This window comes from Callorhinchus milii, unplaced genomic scaffold, assembly GCF_018977255.1.
Source record: "Callorhinchus milii isolate IMCB2004 unplaced genomic scaffold, IMCB_Cmil_1.0 Scaffold2, whole genome shotgun sequence".
Classification (NCBI taxonomy): Eukaryota; Metazoa; Chordata; class Chondrichthyes; order Chimaeriformes; family Callorhinchidae; genus Callorhinchus; species Callorhinchus milii.
The window spans coordinates 109,368,057-109,386,127 of NW_024704743.1; the positions used below are offsets into that span (position 1 = coordinate 109,368,057).

Consider the following 18,071-nt stretch of genomic DNA (forward strand, 5'->3'; position numbering starts at 1 on the left):
TGTGCGCCTGCGCCGCCGGAACGGCCGGTGTGTGTTTGTGTGCGGAGTGAGCGGGGACGTCCCTCTGCGCCTGCGCTGCCGGGCGGCCGCCGTTGGTCGCGCGATCTTTCGAACGGCGACTCCAGTGAACTCGCGCGCAGTTGAGCCGCCGGGAAGAGCGAGAGAGAGAGAAGAGAGAGAGAGAGAGGTGACGATAATGATAATCGTGTTTCTGACTTTTTTTTTGTGTGTGTGTGTATGTGTGTGTGTTGGCTCTCGCGCGTTAGTTCATTATTCTGGTCAAGTGTATTAAACCACAACTTTTGCTCTCTGTCTGTCCAGGTCCATTTCGCAGCGTTATGTTTCTCTCTGCCACCCTTCGGCCCAACCGTCGCCGTCGCCGCCGTCCCCCCTCCCATACCGCCCCGGCCCTGCCCCCCACCCCCGGCCCGCGCCCGCGCCCTCGTCAGCATTCAACCCGCCGGGATTATTGTCTCTTCGAAAGCACGTGAGTGGCGCACAGCGCGAGCCGTCGGGGTCAGGGTGGCGCACTGCGCGGGGACCGTTCCCGTGCGACGACGTCAGGGCGGTAACGGCGAGCTGCTCCCGGTTGCCATGGAGACAGCGGTGATGTGGCCGCCGTTTGATGACGTCGCGCGCAGCGTCGTCCTGCTCGACCTGGGAAGGTGACGACGGAGTGAGTAAAACGACGACAACTTGCACTTATGCAGCGCGCTTCAGGCCGGACGGCGCCTCGGAGCGATGAGATATCGTTGGGCTCGTGTGTGTGTGTGTGTGTGTATGTGTTTTTTGGGGGTAAGGGCAAATGGTGGAGCAGGGGTGGGGTTCATGGCTCGGCGACAAAACAAAAACGAAATCTTTTGGGCAAGTTCAGCAATAATACTGCAATAGTCTTTGCATCTAATATTGTGCCCCCGTTCTCCGGAACTCCATCTCAAGGGTCCCTGTGACTTGCCCCTTCCCGCGCCTTCGACAGCCATGTCAGGACCTTCCTCTTTGACCGTGCCTTCGCTCAGCTCCCCCGCCCGGCTCCCACCCCGAGGCTTTGGATGCAAAGCCTGTACCGTCCAGCGCAGCATGAACGGGACTACTTAAATTGGCTGTAACATTGAAATGTTTTCCCAAGTGCTTCGCAGGTAACACAATTAAATTTATTGGCTGTGTAATAATAATAATAATCCTCGCATTTGATATAGCGCTTTTCACGTCTTCTCGACGTCTCAAAGCGCTTCACAGAATATGCTGTAAAGTGAATTGACTGTATATTTGTGGGCGAACGCGGCAGCCAATTGCGCACAGCAATGTCCCACAAACAGTCGTGGATTGAAAATTTATTATTGTTTTTGTTTTGGAGGGATTATTATCAGGCTGTGTGGAGTAAGGAAACTTGCCCAAGGTTTCGCCCTCTGCCTGGAATTGAACCCAGGTGTCTCGCTTCTATGGGAACAACAACAACAAAATTACATTTGTAAAGCGCCATTCACGTTGGGAGGACGTCCCACGGCACTGGACAGAGTTACAGACCCGAACTGAGGGTTGGGGTGGTGGAGGGCGGGAGGAAAGCAGGAAGATCGAAAGCACGGTCGAAGAGGAGGGTCTTGAAGGTGGCAAGGGACAGGGCAAGGCAGAGGGGCTGCAGGATGGAGTTTCATAGGGTGGGGGCAGAGTGGCGGAAGGCCCGCCACTAGTAAGGCAGGGGACGTAAACCAGGCCAAAACTCACTGAACGGAGGGAGCGAACAGGATTGGTACTGCCTACCACCACCTCTGCAATATTGCCAGACTCCCCCACTGCTTCACCCATCAGGATGCTGAAACCCTACCCATACATTCGTCACCTCAAGGCTTAGTTACGGGAACTCCCTCCTCATCGGCCTTCCCAACTCTTTCCTTCACAAGCTGCAGATCATCCAAAACACTGCAGCTCATGTACTCTCACGCACCAGGCTCCATGACCCCATCACTCCCACCCTTCCCCATCCCCCAGAGGATTGAGTTCAAGATCCTCGTCCTCACCTTTAAGGCCATCCATGGCCTTGCCCCCTCCTACCCTCTGACCTGCTGACTCCCTACGAGCCTGTCTGCTCCCTCCGTTCATCGGGCTCCACCCTGCTCCATGTCTCCCGCCAGACCCGCCCAACATCAGTGGCTGGGTTTTCAACTTCTCTGCCGCCACACTCTGGAACGCAATCCCAGGGTCCCTTCGCATCGCTTCCTCCCTTGCCTCCTTCAAGGTTAGTCTCAAGAACTTTCTCTTCGACCGTGCCTTTGGTCTCCCTCCCACCTCTCTGCCTTCCCTCACCCCTACACCACCCCCCCTCCCGCAAGCTCGGGCCCCAACACCTGACTATTCAGCGCTTTGGGACGTCCTCCCGACGTGAAAGGCGCTCTATAAATGTAATTTTGTTGTTGTTGTAGGAAGTTAGGAGCTTGCAGATGTAGGGGGGAGCAAGACCGTGGAGGGCTTTAAAAGTGAAGACCAGGATCTTGAACTGTATCCTCTGTGTGATGGGAAGCCAGTGGAGTTGGGCAAGGATGGGGGTGGTAGGGTCGCGGAGCCCAGTGTGGGAGAGGACACGGGCTGCAGAGTTCTGGATGATTTGCAGCCTGTGGAGGGAGGAGTTGGGGAGGCTGACAAGCAATGAGTTTGCATAGTTGAGCCTCGATGTAATGAAAGCATGTATGACGGTTTTGGCGGCCTGCGGTGTGAGGAAGAGTGGTTATTGAGTGTGTCAGCTTAGTTCAGTTGCTAGCACTCTTGGTTCCGGGTCCAAGATTGTGGGTTCAAGCTCCATGCTGAGACTTTCAACTCACAGTCTGACACTCCAAAATAGTGTTGGTGGAGCCTCCACTGCATTGTTATGGGTGATGTCCTGCAACAGAATGAGATGTTAAACCAAGATCCTGTCTTCCCATTCAGTGGATGTTAAGTGCTCCATGATGCGATCGCGTGAAGGTGCTATATAAATACAAATCCATGGCATTATTCAAAAAGAGAAGGGAGTTAAAATAATTCTTCCAGTGTCCTGGCAGACAATATACCCAGCTAGAATTGATTGTTTATTTCATACACGTTTATGGGATATTGCTGTGTGCAAATTGGCTGCCACGTTCACTTACAAAATTCACAGTCACTAACCTCAACAGTAAAATATGTGAAGGACTTTGAGATGTTTCAATTATGTGATAGGACGCTATACCAAGTACAAGGAGTCCTGCAGCTTAATAATAATAATAATCCTTGCATTTGATATAGCGCTTTTCACGTCGGGAGGACGTCCCAAAGTGCTTCACGGAACACACTGTAAAGTGAATTGACTGTATATTTATGGGCGAACGCGGCAGCCAATTGCGCACAGCAATGTCCCACAAACAGTCGTAGATTGAAAATGACCAATTTAATTATTGTTTTTGGTTTGATTATTATTAGGCTCTGTGTGGAGTAAGGAAACTTGCCCAAGGTTTCGCCCTCTGCCTGGAATTGAACTCAGGTCTCTCACTTGCAAAGCGAGTGCTCTAACCACTGAGCTACAGGACTCCTTAGTAGTTAGAGCACTCGTATCACAAGCGAGAAGACCTAGGTTTGATTCCCGGCAAGATGAAATATTGGGCAACAAACAACAACAACGGAATTACATTTATAGAGTTTCCTTACTCCACGCCTCTGTTTACCTAGCAGTAAGTAGGAACCTGGATCGCTTTTCCAGGGGTAATAATTCCTGCAAAAAAATAATAATGTGGTCACTCATTCCACGACTGTGGGAAACTGCTGTGCGTAATTGGCTGCCACATTTTGTCCACAAAATATAGAGTCGCTTCACTTTACAGTATATTCTGTGAAGCGCTTTGAGACGCCTCAAAGGCATGCTAAGGTGCTATATCAAATGCAAGGATTATTATTATTATAATTATATGGACCAAATACTTGAGCTCTTTTTCTCCTATTTTGCACTTTTCTCCAGTTTTAAGTTCTCTTTTGGACATTTCCATAACACCCTTTAAACATTCATCATATTCTTTTCTGGTGCTTCTAAATATTAATGTCAATATAAAATATACTGTCAATTCACTTTACAGCATATTCTGAAGCGCTTTGAGACGTCTTGAAGATGTGATAAAGTGCTATATCAAATGCAAGGATTATTATTATCCAATACACTAGTAGAGCAGGATTGGCCTCCTCTTGTTCCTATATTCCTGTGAGCTGTCCTTCAGCTGAAGTGAAATTGAAGAATTAAGATCCAAAATACTGTATGAATTGAAGTATCCTAACCAGGTTTGATTTCTCCACTGTGTTGATTTTCCAATCTTGGCTGTGTTGTAGAGAGGCGGTACTGAATGAAGACCAGTTGCTTTTCCACAGGGAGGAAAAGGAACCAAGCAAGAATCATCATAATCAAAATATTCTTGTATTGGTTTGTGGGCAGTTTGAGGAAGACCTGAGACAAATTGCCCTGATTTTCTCAGTCACAATAATCTGGTGACATTGGGGAAATGGGATGGAAAATATGTTTACTTCAATGCAGTTCCCTTTTTATACAATATGGCCTTCATGAACTTCTCTTTTTTTTTAACCTAATCAGCTAACCTTGTCGAAATAAAACAAGCTGTGCCAGAAATGGTACTATGTATATTTATATTTCATAGTTTTCCACATGCTGAGCTCAGTGTCAGCCACAGGAGTTCTATTTTTTCACATAAAGAGTTAAGATCATGCGTTACCCGGGCAACTCTGATGTAGCTCTGATCAACCATTTTCAGAACAGTTTTTGTAGTGGAGACCTTGGAGCAGGTACACTGACTTCCTTATTGGCATGTTGTTTACTGTCATAGCTGAAAGCAAAAATGGAGAAAATGCATTAAAACGTTTTAAAAAGTGTCTCCTTCAAACAGACCATGAATTTATGCGAGTAGTTGTTGTGGTGCTGCTGCTATGGTTGAAGTCAGAAAATTGTAAAATGGCAGCTTTGTTATTGCTGCTCATAAATCTGTTTGATTTTACAGTATTGTACAAATTCAGTGTACTGAATTCTAGGGACTATTATGGAAGAAATACTTGAAGACAGACATATTGAAACTCCCAACTCAACTTTTAAAATAACAGCCACGAGAGGGAGTATTAACAGGAATATGTATTTAATTTTAGTCAACATTCAGATGTACATAGATGTAGATATAGCCGTTTTATACCGGCCTTAAAATCCTCCCAAAGACCATTCAGATATTCCTCCCTAATAGGGAGTTTTGGCTCAATTTATCATAAATGGGTGTTTCTCTCCCCACCAACAACTATTTACATTTTATAGCGTATGTTATTTGTAGCTGGAACGTTCTATAAAATAAAAATGACATAATGAATATGGTTAATATTAGACTTAATTAAAATAAGTAATATTCCTGTAATGTTGATGAATCAATGTAATTTATTAAAAAGTATATTATTATCAGTAGAGGGCAATATATATCTGACTTGAAGATTTTAGTTTCTTACCAAAACATTTGAGATCCAAAATGTTCCATGGTTTTAAACTTATGACCATTTTCTTAACATTGTACAAGAATTTAGAACATTCTTAATTTTAAAGCCCTTCCCTCCCCTCACCCTGACCATTTCCCCCCAATGCTCGGGTCATGACCCAACTGTGCAGCGCCTTGGGACGTCCTCCTGACGTGAAAGGCGCTCTATAAATGGAATCTTGTTGTTGTTGTTGTTGTAAAGCTGTTTTTCATTAGTTCTTTGCTTAAAGAGCAGCGCAGGAAATTTTAATATCTACCTAATCACAGGCAGGTGGGACCTTCAGTTAATTTATTTATTAAGTACAATATTGTGTAAAGTTTAGAATGTTTACAATTACATTAAATGTTTACTGCACAGTACCAATTTTTTCTCACTGTAATCATTGATATTGTGTATCTGACAGTTATCGCAAACATGCAGCTTATTAGGAATGAAACTTCTCTAGAATGAATGATACAAATGTAATGAAACATAACTAGTTTATTTCACATTGTACAGTTGCAATAACATCCAGTCAGATTAATCCCCACAACAGCAGTTGGCTGCGTTTCGCCCACAAAATATACAATCACTTCACTTTACAATATATTCTGCGAAGCCCTTTGAGACATCTTGAAGATACGTCTCAAAGTGATAAGACGCTATATCAAATGCAAGGATTATTATTATTTATCAAATCAAACTAATTTTATTTAAGGAAGAAAACATGAATTTAACATTTGAAATACTGTAAAGCAACTCCCTCATTTTCTTAAACTCTAATCAACCTTTTACTCATACATCTAATGTATAATTTATGTGTATATGTATTATGTGCATATTTAAGAGAATAAGGAAAACCTCATTCTTCACACAAGTTCTTTCTTGTATTAAATCTGTGTCTGCTGTAAAATGCAATTTGTCCAAATAGACTTGGAAAGGGATTCTGAGTGAACCATTAGAGGAATTCTGAATTTATTTCTCTTTGACCGAGCCTTCAGCTCCCCTCTCGACTCTCTTCCTCCTCCTCGCTCCCTCCCTTCCCTCCCCTCACCCTGACCATTTCCCCCTCCTCTCTCCCCCCCTTCCCTCCCCTCACCCTGACCATTTCCCCCTGCTCGGGTCATGACCCAACTGTGCAGCGCCTTGGGACGTCCTCCTGACGTGAAAGGCGCTCTATAAATGGAATCTTGTTGTTGTTGTTGTTGTTATGAAGCGTTTGCTTAGTTGGTAGTGCTCTGGGCAAGAGGTTGTGGGTTTGAATCCTATACCAGTACTTGAGCCCATATTCCTGGCTGACACTCCAGCACAATACCAGAGAAGCATTACATTGTTACAATAAGTAGGAACCTGGTCGTTGGTCGATTGCTGGATCGCTTTTCCAGGGTTAATAATCATTAAAAAAGATTTTTAAAAAAAATTTGGTCACTCAATCCATGACTGTTTGTGGGACACTGCTGTGCGCAACTGGCTGCTGCGTTTCGCCCACAAATATACAGTCAATTCACTTTGCAGTATATTCTGTGAAGTGCTTTGAGACGTCCAGAAGATGTGAAAAGCGCTATATCAAATGCAAGGATTATCATTATTATTTATTAAGTGCCATAACAACAACAACTTGCACTTGTATAGTGAGGGATAGTGTCTCAGAGCGCACAACCACAAGAAAGCAAAAATGCAAAACAATCCCCAAAGAATAACAGTAACTAACGTCAAAATGAGAATGCTACAAACAGTTTATATTATGAGACTCATCAATTGTACTTGAAAAGGAAACATTTTTCAACAAGGAGTCTCCGTAATCTAGCCTCACTGATACAGAACTGTAAATATGTTTTACATAGAAAAAGTATTTCATTAAAGATTCAATACCAAATGCAAGGATTATTATTGTAAAACTTGTAAACTTTCTAATTTCAGATATTTACACAGAGCCTGGCAAGGGGAGGTGGAGAATACTATAAACTGATCAAAATAGAATAAAACCTGGCTCAGTTGGTAGCAGTCTTTCCAAGACAGAAAGTTATGGATTTAAGACCCATGGTGCGATTGGAGCTCATGGTCTAGGCTGACACTCCCAATGTTGTCCTGGGGTTACATGCATTATCAGAGGTGCAGTCCTTGGGATGGGACATTAAACTGAGTTTCCATCTGGCTGTTCAGGTGCACATAGCACTATTCAAAAAAGATTCTCGCTGGCCTGGCCAACAATCCACCAGATAAAAATTGTTTTTCATTTCATGACTTTATGGAACACTTCTGTGTGCAAATTGGCTGCTATGTTTGTCTACAAAATACAGTGTACACCCTACAGTAAATCATGTGAAGTACTTTGAGTTGTTTTGATGACATAAGCCATTGTATCAAATATCAGGATTATTATTTATCAGGAGGGTCCAATAATGGGGGGTGGGGGCTAACATTTGAAACACTCGAGAGATTTTGTTTCTCTATAGATTAGCATATATGAAACATACAGTTCTTTTATCAAAAATAACTATCATCTTAAGAACAGAATTGGAGATTATGTCCTTAAGATGTGTTAAGATTCTGTTCTTAAGATGTGTTCTGTTCATATAGTTTGGGACATAACATGTGCATGTGACTGCCAGGATGGTGGAAGGCGAACTGGATGGACCTTGGTCTTCTTCTGCCTTGCAAATTCTTGCCTTTTAATGAGATGTAGAAATACAGATTGAGATGAACTCCAGAGACACAGTGTGCTGCTGGGAAATTGAGTTTCGTCTGCTGAGAGGATAGATTTGAACTATGAAGTTAGAAGATCATAGGATGTTTGTGTGCTCTATGGTGGGAGTGAACTCAATGACCTTTTCTCATTTCATACATATGTTCTTAATCAACTCCCACCTCGCCTACAAAGCCATGACCAAATTGATGCATACCTTTTCTTATTTTTCCTGCCACAAACTGAAGATGTGTGCTAAACACTTTCACTGTGAAGAAGCCCCTCTCTCCAACAATGCCACATATGGGCAGAAGGAGCAACTAGCAACTGCGGACCTCAGAGGAGTCTGTGCCGTGAGAGCAAAAATTCATGAGAAAAGAAAAGACCATGCACACATTACCCAAGTGGGCAGTATTCTAATTGTTTAACATTAATATTTATCTAGAGTACAGATTAAACTATGACATGATTGGTTTCTGTTATAGGCAGTGGCTGCAGTGGAGTATGTTAAAAGCATCTGATGACATAGTTTGTCATTGCTTGGTGAACACAGCGGTGCTGTTGTCATGGTAGTGCAAAGAGGAAATCCTCTGAAATGTAAGAGGCAATTAACATGTTTGCCAGACTGTTTAATTGTCTCATGGTCACATACTCATGCAGAGAATTAAAATAGTGTGGCAAAAATCATATCTGATAGTTCTAAATATCTATCCAAATACCTACAATGTGTTTTGGCGACTATTTAAGAATCTGGTGGAAGAGAAACAATTGTACTATTATTGATAATATTGTATAGTTATTATGTTTTAATCTCCAGGCTGGGGAGCACACTTAAAGAGCATTAGAATGTCTGCCATATTCTTCTCCACTTTGTCGACTCTGGAAGGAGTTTGAATTCATTTTTATTTGTAAAAGTTACATTAACGATTCATATGCTGTTGTGTAATAGACTATTTAAAAAGCAAATGTAAATTTACTGAAGTGGGGGCACCATAATTATATGTTCAATAGCTATTGAATATGTGTTGTCAGACAGTGAAGATAATGTACAACATAAAGTACTTAAGACTGATTTAACTTGATCAAATAGCCACGTACTCAAGCAAAGGGATTAAACATGTAGCATTTTTGGCAACCTGGTTCATGTACTTCAAATCATTTCAATATAGGATACATTATGGACACATTGATGTTTACCCAAAGAGCAACAAGTATTATTGGTTGTTAAACAATCCTCATGTGGGAACTGCAAGATCAGAGGGGTTTAAAATAATGTTGTCATATGTAGATACAATTCTAATTCATTTCAGAAAGTTACAATTCCTGTTGAATAATGTACAACAATCAAATAAATGAGCTTGTTTTTTTAAATATTTACTTGAAATAATCATTTGTTTTAATTATTACTTCCTGGGAATGGATACTTTTTTGTCTTTTCACGTACACTATTTGAGTCCCCCACCCTCTACATGCCACCATTGGTGGCCGAGTCTTCAGTTCTGCTACACTCTGGAATGCCCTCTCTCGCACTCGTCTCACCCATCTCTCTGTCCTGACCCAACTGTACAGCTCCCGACGTGAAAGGCGCTCTATAAATGGAATCTTGTTGTTGTTGTCTTTAAGTCTGCCTCAAATCCTATCTTTTTCAGAGGCACCTGTGGCCACCACCCCGTCCCTTGCTTGGTATTCAACCCCTCATCCCTGTAAAGACATTACATGAAGATGCACTATATACATGCAGCTGGTACTGAGAGAGGGGGGAGGGGTCTGGGTTCCTGCTGGGAGGGTATAGCAGTCAGGAGGGTCTGCTGGGAGGTCTAGCAGCCAGGAGGTATGTCTGGGGGAGGGGGCATTTCAGGTGCATCAAGGGAGTTCTATCTGGGGGGTGTTATCGGGTGAAGATTTTGTGGATCCGCTTGAGCACCATGTCCTGTGGAACGGCCGTCACGCTTGCTGCCCCGAACGCACAACACAATTCTGGTCTCTGACCTCACCTCCCCAACCCCGCACATTGCCTCTGCATGCCAACCCAGCAGATGTCTATCAGACAGCTGAGGAAACTGAGGGTTGGGGCAACAGCTGCTGGAAGCTGTTACCTGGCATCCAAGTTTGTGAACATGTGTGCGTACAGTGAGAGCTTGGAATCAGCTGCTACTCAAACACCTCCAACTGGTGGATCCATTGCTCAATGGGAATGGATGTGTCTCCGAGCTGTGGACCGAAATATAGTGTCAATGTTACCAGGTATTTCATGCTGTGTTGCCTACAAGGTTGCTTGCAGGGAGTTCCTGATACCTGCCACCCACCTAGTGAGGGCTCAAACCTGCACTTGTCGAATGTCAAATGACCAACTAGTGACTATCCTCTTTGGTTGGGGGAGGGGTGTATAAGATGGGTCTCTTTGGAGCTCAACTGGCTCTAAATTAAAATGTTTGCAACGGAATGTCAGAATTAAGCCAACCCTAGGTAGTTGCCTCGGTAGTCCGGTTCCTGAGCCTGGCAGGTCTGCAGTCCTCCAGGGCATTGCTGTTAACAGCGCAGCCAGCCTGGCACATTGGCAGGACTTGACATGCCCTGCAAACCAAAGCCCTAAGGGGCAGGGTGGTCCTAGCTGGACGAGCAGCGGGAACGCTTGCCAGATAGTGCTTTCAATGACAACCTATGTGGTTTTAGCTGGTTAAACTCCAGCAGTATCCCGACACACACTCTGGGGTCCCCAAGCCTTGGCTCTTGCCAATCTGCACCGGAATTTGGTAAATGGGGTGTATTCGCCAGGGAGTGAGTGCATATTGCATTCCAATAAAATCTCTCGAATTTCCATGGATAGGTGGGATGCACAAAACTGGTTTGGATACTCTTAAGCCTGGTGATGGGTTTCTGTATTTGTGATTGTATCAGTAGGCAACTCAACAGATATTTGCACAATCAGAGTCCCACACACAGCCATGAGGTGAGTGTTGTCATAGTAATACTGAAACAAGTAAATAGAGAAAAAAAATTAACAAAGGAGGAAACATTTCACAATAACATTTAAACGGGAATGAAGGAGAAAATGAATGATGTGATTAAATGAATTATGCTTAACAGTTTAAACTGCAAGAAACTTGTCATTTACTGTCAGCTATTTGATGGTCATAAGCTGCTGCTGACATACTTTACTTATTAGTTGTTGAACGAAGAAAAGTTGAATGTTAATTCTCAATGCAAGTAAATTGAGGTTTTGTAATTAGTACTTCTATTTCAGTTCATCTTTCTCCTAAAACTTGCGAAATCCGATGGGATTTCCATTAATACGAGTTGGTATACGAGTTCCAATTAACCCTTTCGATAAATTAAGTCAGCTTTACGCTCTTGGGTCCATTGTATCCTGGTCGCCTATAATTGTTCCGTATCACTGTCCAGCACCTTGGGATTTCTTCCCAACGTGAAAGGAGCTGTACAAGTGTAATTTTGTATTGTCACGTATCAAGATTACAATTTGCCACGTAAGAGATAGATGTACATGTTTGGCTTGGATTCTTACGGAAAATAAGCTACAAATGATTGCATAATTATTGGCACCAGAGGCATGAATGTGATACTTAAAAGCGCTCTGGGGCGCTACCATGAGGGGCGCTACATAAATGCAAGTTGTTGTTGAAGTGCCTTTTCACGGAATTTGCCATAATTGCAAGGCATGACCTGCAGCTTTCATTCACAATGTCTGACTGCTTCCCAGAAGAGTGGAGTTACTTGGGCAAAAATTGAGTCTTGTGTGAAAAATATGGCGAAGGAAACCTGCTGCTGGAGCAGACGTTGCAAAGTTTCGTCACATGTATCATTGAACAACATGCAACAACAGCATTAGGAAGTGAGAGGAGGGAGTTAAACTGGTGTGTGTGTGTGTGGGGGGGGGGGGGGGGGGGGGAGAGAAATAAAGAAAGAGTTGTGGGGGTGGGGGCCGGTGAATGGGAAAGAGAGGAATAGAAGTGACCTCCAAAACGCGTCTGAAGCAGCTTGTACATGTTATGCAGAACCGGTGTCTCGCTCATGAAGGACAGCGGAGGGGGTGGAGGGGGGGGGGGTCGCCCTGAAAAAAAGTGCAATGGTTAATGGGGTTTGAGACATCCCGTGAATAAAGAATAGCAGCAGCGCTGGGACAAGTGGCGCTGTAACTGCATAAAGTACAGCAGAGCCCCTCTGAGGGGACGCTTTGCAAAGTGGCGTAAAAGCAACATCGTGGGACTGCAAAACGTGCCGCAGATTTGTGTCACGTTTGCAAAATAGAATATATTTTCCAGAGAAAAAAAAACAGAACTGGGGCTGTGTAAAGGTTTGCAGTCGGTGGGTTAATGGTGTCCGTGTGCCTTTATTGGTGGGAGAGAGACGGCGCTCCTTTTTCGAGGAATCCCGACACGTCAGAAGTACAACGTAAGCAGCGGCTTTGCCGGGAGGAGGGGAGGAGGACAAGAGGAAGGAGGGCAGGAGGACAGGAGGGAGGAAGGGAGGAGGGAGGAGGACAAGAGGGAGGAGGGCAGAAGGGAGGAAGGGAGGAGGACAAGAGGGAGGAGGACAAGAGGGAGGAGGGAGCGACATCTCACCCCGAACCTGCACACAGAAGCCTCAGCTCCACACACCTCCGCACTGGTCCCCTCTGACTGCACTGCACTGCACTGTCGGGGTCTCACGACTCAACTGCGACCGTAAGGAGGAGCTGTGAAGTTTGTGAAGCCGAGTGGCCCCGGAGACTGAGACAGAGACAGAGGGGGAGAGGCCGCGCCGCTCGGCGGCTCTGCGCGGACTGTAGCTCTGCCTTCAGCGAGAGCCGCGAGAGCCGCTTCGGAATAACCGACTGAGAGCTCCCGGTGTCCGGCGGCACCGCGTCCACTCGCACCTCAGCGCGCGGCCCCGGCGGGAGGGCGGGAGCACAGCACCGCGTCCACGTGTCCGACTCGCCACCTGTGCCCCGTCCACAGCGGCGGCCCCGGGGCCGGAGCTCCGAAGGCGACCACCGAACAGCTCGAGAGGTCAGACAGGAAACCGGCACAGAGGCCAGAGCGCGCGCCCGAGAGCGCCCCAGCCCCCGAGAGCGCGCGCCCGAGAGCGCCCCAGCCCCCGAGAGCGCGCGCCCGAGAGCGCCCCAGCCCCCGAGAGCGCGCGCCCGAGAGCGCTCCAGCCCCCGAGAGCGCGCGCCCGAGAGCGCTCCAGCTCCCGAGAGCGCGCGCCCGAGAGCGCGCCAGCCCCCGAGAGAGCGCGCGCCCGAGAGCGCTCCAGCCCCGAGAGCGCGCGCCCGAGATAACTCCAGGCCCGAGAGCGCGCGCGCCCGAGAGCACTCCGGCTCAGCCCGAGGACAGTGGAGCGGCGCCCCCCCCCGGGCCCCGCCCTCCGCCCCCCCCGGGCCCCGCCCCCGGGCCCCGCCCCCGGGCCCCGCCCCCGAGCCCCGCCCACCGAGCCCCCCCCACCGAGCCCCGCCCCCCTAGCCCCGCCCCCCCCCGCCCCCCCCCGAGCCCCGCCCCCGCCCCCCGGGCCCCGCCCCCCCGGCCCCGCCCCCGGGATCGCGCTGAGGAACCACCTGTCGCGGACGGTGGGTTTCTTACATCGCCTTTTGCACAGTTGCACTGAACCGTCACCGACCGATCGGAGACCTCCACTGTACGTGTGAAGCGCAGTGAGTGACCGACTGTTGAGGCGCTCTCTCTCTCTCTCTCTCTCGGAGGTTTGGCGGCTTCAGAGGTGAAGTGGCGGCTGATGGAGATACGGTATATTTGTGTAAAGGTACACTTTCCCGATCCTCACATCGCCGGAGGGTTCCCGGTGTCACTCCGGTTGACCTCCCACTTAAAACGTTGCGTTCGTTTCCCCCATTGCTGCACACGTGCAAACGTACCTTTCTGTCGGGGTTTTAGTCGCAAAACCGCGTGTCTTTTTTTTTTCCCCTTTAAAGTCCGGACGGTGGGGGCAGAGTTCAGAGCCGCCGCCGAACGGTGAGGAGGGGGTCACTTGCAAACTGTTCGGTCTGTGGTGCGGCTCTCGTTGCACTGCATTGCATTGAAATAAAATGAAAAGGGTCGGGTTCAAAGCTCCAACGTTGGGACTGCAACTCATTGCCCGACTGACCGACCCCTCGGGGTCACTTTTGGGGACAGGTTCTGCTGTCAAATCCCGTGTCCTGTTTGCATTGCACTATTCCACAGGTAGAGAGAGGTCTCTCCCGGTGTCTGAGCCAACAACAACCCCCCACACCCCTCCCAAGTGATTCGCCATTCATCTTGAGGCTGTTCATGAGACTTTGCTTTGTGTGTCAAAAAAAATGCTGTGTTCGCCTCCAAAACCAGCAATTATTTATCATGAAGCGCTCTGACATGTTTTGATGGTGATGACTGGGGGACGTCCGCCCCGACGTGAAAGGCGCTCTGTAAATGCAATCGTGTTGTTGTTGTTGTTGTTGTTGTGGTTGACTGTCACGGAACTCGGTATTTGATACCCAGTGCTTGGACGATTAGAGTCGGGAGGACAAAACCAGTAATAATAACAATAATAATAATCCTCGCATTTGATATAGCGCTTTTCACGTCGGGAGGACGTCCCAAAGCGCTTCACAGAACACACTGTAAAGTGAATTGACTGTATATTTGTGGGCGAACGCGGCAGCCAATTGCGCACAGCAATGTCCCACAAACAGTCGTACATTGAAAATGACCAATTTATTATTGTTTTCGTTTTTTTGGAGGGATTATTATTAGGCTCTGTGTGGAGTAAGGAAACTTGCCCAAGGTTTCGCCCTGCCTGGAATTGAACCCAGGTGTCTCGCTTGCAAAGCGTGTGCTCTCACCACTGAGCGACAGGACTCCACGAGTATCCCGATTATATTAACTAATTTAAATACACAAGTATATATTTTTAAGGACACCCCAAAGCCTTAAGTCTTGAGTCGTAACACATGAAATGCTGCTGGCACTCAGCCCTGCCAAGCTGCTACTCTTTATTATAACTTAACAACACCAGAGACCATCTTGCATATAAAGCACACAAAAATTCAAGATGTGCAAGGGTAGCAAACACAGCAATCCAACATATCTATCAGAAAAACTCTCAGAGCAGCACTGCATTAGTAAAAAAAATTGTTAGCCCCTGATGCCTATATTGTTGCAATCGCATCCACACTGCTGGCTAACTCTTACACAACCTACTTAAAGGGGCAGGCCTCCGCTGGTCATGAGCTCACCACCGCCACATTTCCCCCTCTTGGTGGGTTGGAAGCATGGCGAGCCAGCCATCAAGTCGATCACGTCCCTTCCTCTCACGTGCGGCATACATGCCAGAAACAAAAGCAGCCAAAACTGAATCAAGGTACAATTTAGCCACCGGGCGATATACATCAAACGTCCCAATACATGTGACAATGAACAGAAAACACAAAAGAATAGCAAATCAGCTGGACATTTCCATATAGCAGTGCCATTATCATAGTCCAGATTAATATTATTGTCATTTTTTGCAACCTTCGGGACCACAACTGCGAATTGCAATAATCACATCCAAGACGTGGAGTCCTGTAGCTCAGTGGTTAGAGCACTCGCTTTGCAAGCGAGAGACCTGAGTTCATTTCCAGGGAGAGGGCGAAACCTTGGGCAAGTTTCCTTACTCCACACAGAGCCTAATAATAATCCCTCCAAAACCAAAAATAATAATAAAATTGGTCATTTTCAATCCATGACTGTATGTGGGACATTGCTGTGCGCAATTGGCTGCCGCGTTCGCCCACAAATATACAGTCAATTCACTTTACAGTGTGTTCTGTGAAGCGCTTTGGGACGTCCTCCCAATGTGAAAAGCGCTATATCAAATGCAAGGATTATTATTATTATTATTAAGATGTCAGAGTTCAATTGTTAAAATCTTTTTCATCCTGACTACCAAAAGATCACTCGTATTCTTCTGAGACATTGGACACTCTCGGACACACTTTGACTTCATCTTGTACAAGCTGCTGGTCTGTTAGCTACTGGGCGAGACCACCCTGCGGGGAAGCCACTGCTTCTTCCTGACTCAGTCCCAGCATGGATTGCCGGTCAGCACTGATTGTCATTGGCTGCTGGCCGTTCATCTGCCTGAAGTTGGGTTTGTCTTGATTGTTAAGCAGATGCAGACTGCTGTTCCATAGAGTTTACCAAGGTATCATCATCAGGAGAGACCTGCTGCTGTTGCTGAATCTGCTGAGCAAGTTCGTATCTATGTGTTCTCATATGCATTTTACAGAACATAGAAGTCTTTTGGCAATACGGACGTACTTCACTATGGGTTGACATATGACGCTTTAGGCTACCATTCGTAGTAAATGTCCCATTTGTGTGCCATGTTGTTTAAATAATCTCTCACCTTCAGGAGGGATTATCTTTTCCCCAACATTTGGGGACTCCAAAACCAACCGCCCATCCTTGTCAAACAACGTCTTTCGTTGCCAATAGTGAGGTGGATACTCATAGTTTGATGCCCCATAGTATGTATTATGCTCAATTTGGGGTATGTGCTTCATTTGCCAAATTTCTTTCCATATTTCCCCAAGAACCAGGGGCTTTTTCTTGTGATCCGTCCAGCCATTTTGGCTCCATAGATCTGGAGACTCCTCATATGCTAACGAGACATACAGTGAGTAAGTAACAATTTAACCTCACATTTAACAACATGCTCTAAGGCCTCTTTTAGGGCGAGCACTTCTGCTTTCTGAGAGGACTGACAATGTAGATGCATCGAGTGGGCAGATTGTTCTTCAAAAGACCCGCTAACAATCATATTACAATAGCTATCACATCCCTGCCGCTCTGATTTGACCTTATTCACTTTCTGACAAGATCCATCACAGTATATCACATTTAGCACCTTATCCCAGTTAAGGGATGGTTTTGGGAGTCGTTCTTCCTCTTCTCATCCTATCTCTACATTATACATTATGTTATGGGTATGTGCTATAATTGGGTTTTGATTAATTCCCTGTATTTTGGTTAATTCTTTGGTAGTAGGCTCGCTCTGTACCAGTTTATTTGAAATTAAGGTTACCTTAGCTCCTGTATCTATCAAAGATCGGTCGGTCAGACACATGAAAGAACGTACTTCACTATGGGGTGAAATATGATGCTTTAGGCTATCATTTGTCGTAAATGTAACGCATCACAGATCAAACACTTGTTTGAAGGGTGCACACTCCAGCTTGCTAAGCCAGTCCAGAACCTTGGTCCCCCACCTCCATAACATCGCCTGGCTCCGCCACTGTCTCATACTGCAGACCGCTGAAACTCTCATACATGCTTTCTTTACATCAAGGCTTGACTATGCAAACTCATTTCTTGTCGGCCTCCTCAACTCCTCCCTCCACAGGCTGCAGATCATCCGGAAACCTGCAACCCGCGTCCTCTCCCCCATTAGGCTCTGCGACCTATCACCCCCATCCTTTCCTGACTCTACTGGCTTCCCATCACACAGAGGATATAGGTCAAGATCCTGGTCCTCACCTTCAAAGTCCTCCATGGTTTTGCTCTCCCCTATCTCTGCGACCTCCTAACCCCCTATCATCCTGCTCACTCCCTCCACTCAGCAGGTTCCGGCCTGCTTCATGTCCTAACCCCCTACCATCCTGGCTCGCCCCACTATTGGCGGGCTTGCCTTCTGCCACTCCCCCTCCACCCTCTGGAACTCCATCCCGCCGTCCCTCCGCCTCCCCCCTCCCTTGCCACCTTCAAGACCCGCCTTCTCAATCATGCTTTCGATCTCCCTGCTTCCCCCTCTGCCCTCCATCCTCCCCGACCCTGATCCCCAGCTCGGGTCCAAAACTCTGTCTATCCAGTGCCTTGGGACGTCCTCTCAATGTGAAAGGCACTATACAAATGTCATTTTGTTGTTGTTGTTTTAACTT

The 18,071-nt window shown here is 46.5% G+C and overlaps 1 protein-coding gene across 3 annotated transcripts in view; it reads left to right on the forward strand.

Moving 5' to 3' along the window:
• Nucleotides 1–13,726: 13,726 nt before the first annotated feature.
• sgk3 (serum/glucocorticoid regulated kinase family member 3) overlaps nt 13,727–18,071 on the forward strand; it is a 68,197-nt gene continuing 63,852 nt past the window's right edge. For 2 of the 3 annotated variants that reach the window (XM_007896754.2, XM_007896756.2), the window contains exon 1: nt 13,788–13,936. The gene's annotated coding sequence lies outside the window, so the exon portion shown is untranslated. Of the gene's footprint in view, nt 13,746–13,787; nt 13,937–18,071 lie in introns of those variants that run through there. The other variant, XM_007896757.2, reaches the window with a different exon arrangement.